This window comes from Silene latifolia, chromosome Y (genome assembly GCF_048544455.1).
Source record: "Silene latifolia isolate original U9 population chromosome Y, ASM4854445v1, whole genome shotgun sequence".
NCBI classification, from domain to species: domain Eukaryota; kingdom Viridiplantae; phylum Streptophyta; class Magnoliopsida; order Caryophyllales; family Caryophyllaceae; genus Silene; species Silene latifolia.
This window is the reverse complement of record NC_133538.1, coordinates 476901201-476903833: the sequence shown is the minus strand read 5'-3', so window position 1 is coordinate 476903833 and position 2633 is coordinate 476901201. Positions and strand designations below refer to the sequence as shown.

General features: G+C 42.5%; 1 non-coding gene across 1 annotated transcript; it reads right to left on the bottom strand.

Annotated features, from left to right (window-relative positions):
- Positions 1–240: 240 nt before the first annotated feature.
- Positions 241–347, bottom strand: LOC141635071 (small nucleolar RNA R71). The gene has a single exon (XR_012539777.1). It is a non-coding gene; the product is annotated as a small nucleolar RNA R71 (small nucleolar RNA).
- Between the last annotated feature and the right edge of the window lie 2286 nt (positions 348–2633).

The window sequence follows — 2633 nt, the reverse complement described above, 5'->3', positions numbered from 1 at the left end:
TGGGGGGATGCCTAGTGAAGACCCTCATTCCCATATGGAAACTTTTTGTGACTATTGTATGCGATTTCACAAACCGGTGTAACTCAAGACCAAATTCAATGGGTCTTATTCCCTTTTTCTCTAATTGGTACCGCAAAATAATGGTTGAAGAGCCTTGATAAGGCCACTCTTGGAATTGACTCTTGGAAGAAGTTGGCTTTAGCTTTCTACAAAAAATTCTACCCTCCGGAAAAAACTAACATGCTAAGAGCTAAAATTACGGGTTTAAAGCAAAGGGATGAAGAATCTTTGTATGAAGCTTGGGAGCGAATCAAAGGAATTTGTCGCTCATGTACTCATCATGGACTTAGCGAGTGGTTCTTGGTACAACAATTTTGGAAAGGTCTTTATGAAGACTCAGGAAACATTCTCAACATGGGATCAAATGGTATGTTCATCGAAGTTGACGACAATCAAACTTGGAACAAAATTGAGGAAATGGCGGTCCATAATTCACAATATAGTAAACCTCGCAAGGCTACTAGAGGAAGAAAGCATGAAGTGGACTCTATTACTCAATCGAGTGCTCAACTTAGTGCTCATATTGATACCGTCAACTTGAAGTTTGAGAAGGCTATGGCTAAACTTGAAGAAACCTCAAAATCACCAAAGCATCATGTTAATGCCATGGTAGCATCTTCATCAATCCCAAGTGGGATATGTGAGGATTGTGGAACTTTGGGACATGACCAAAGTGAATGTAGAGGAACAAATGAACATGTGAATGCTTTTCAAGCATACAAAAGTGGTACCCCTTATTCCAACTATTACAATGAAAACACCAAATTCCACCCAAATCTCTCATACAAAAGCCAAAATGTTCAAAACCCTCAACCAAAATACACCCCACCTCCCATGAGAAACCAAAATCAAAGACCCTTTTACAACCAAAACCAAGGTTACCAAAATCAAACTCCATACAATCAACAAAATGACCAAGGTTTTGATGTTCAAAAAGCGGTCCTCCAAATGCAAAAGAATCAACAAGAATTTTTCACTCAAATGCAAAAAGATAGCCAAGCAAAAGACATCACCATCAACAACATCCTAGCCCACACAAAAATGTTGGAAACACAATTGACCAAACTAGCATCTTCAAACTCTCAAAGACAAAAGGGGCAATTACCACCTCAAAGTAATCCCACAATACATGAAACGGTTAGTGCCCTCCACTTGAGGAGTGGTACGAGATATGTAGGACCAAAGAAGCAAGTTGAGGATGAAGTTGTGGAAGCTAGTGACAAAGAAGAAGTTGTGCAAAACTCTAAGGGAGGAGAACCAACAAATCAAGAAGTTTCAAAGAAAAGTGAAGAAAAGGCCAAGGAGAAGGAGCCCATTGTGATTAGACTTCCATTTCCGAGTCGTCAAGCTAAGCCTAAGTTTGATGACCAACTTGGAAAATTCATGGAAATTGTGAAGAATTTAGAAGTCTCGATTCCTTTCACGGAATTAATCAATCACGTGCCGGCCTATGCAAAGTACATGAAGGACATCCTTACGAAAAAGAAGTCAATCCAGAAGCTTGAAACTATCGCCTTCACTAAGGTGAGTAGTGCAATCCTTCAAGGGAGTTCACCCCCGAAACTTAAAGATCCGGGAAGCTTCTCAATACCGTGTACCATTAGCGACACCACGATCAACAAGGCTTTGTGTGATCTAGGAGCAAGTGTGACTGTTATGCCGTATTCAGTTAGTAAAAGGCTAGGGATGGGAGAGCTTAAATGTACCTGTAATACCCGCCCATTTAGAGACCCTTTGACCAGCGTTGACTGACCTTGGGAGCGGTAATAGTCCTTAGAAGTACGTGCCAAAGTTACCTTGGGTTGTGAGTTATGTGTGGTTCTCGATAGAGTAGAGGCTACTCGATTGAGTAGCTTGGATACTCGATCGAGTAGGGGACACTCGATCGAGTATGTGGGCCACTCGATCGAGTAACGGGTTTTGAGCGAGGGTTTATAATCGCGTTTTGTTAAATCCGTAAATCATTTCCGCCTCAGTTCTTCAGATCCTTAGGTCGCCTCTTTCCCTTCCCTTCACCATATAACCTCCATGAAAGCCTTTAAAGGTTCTTGTGCCTTAGGAGAGAATAGCTTGAGTCGGGTAGCGGTCTTTTGCCAGGTTTCTTCTTGTAGGTATGTCGTCATCATCATCCGTATCCTTGTCTTTGCAGTTAGGGTTTGCTTGGTAGTGATAGATGATTGTGTTGTGGATATAGTTGTGGCTTAATTTATGGATATTTCGTATGTTGGCATGGAGTGTTGTAGTTGCTTAAAGGTAGGTTCGCCTACTCAGTTTCTATGGATAGTCTAGTGTGTCGGTTGTCGTGTCGTGGTTGTTGGATTGTGGTTGTGTTTGTGTGGCAGCGTATATGCAGTAGTCGGTTGGTGTATACAGTTTGTTGGTTGTTGTGTATTGCAGCTATCTGTGATTGTTTATCTCTGGTTCTCGAGGGGCGTCCTCAGCTGAGTGGAGTCACTTGCGGGAGTGGCTTCACGCTCTAGTTTCGTCCTCCATGGAACCCGCCACGGGAGGGGATGTGCACATTAATGGGACAGGGTTATCGCTCGGTATGATGAGTGGGGATTTGGTGGGTA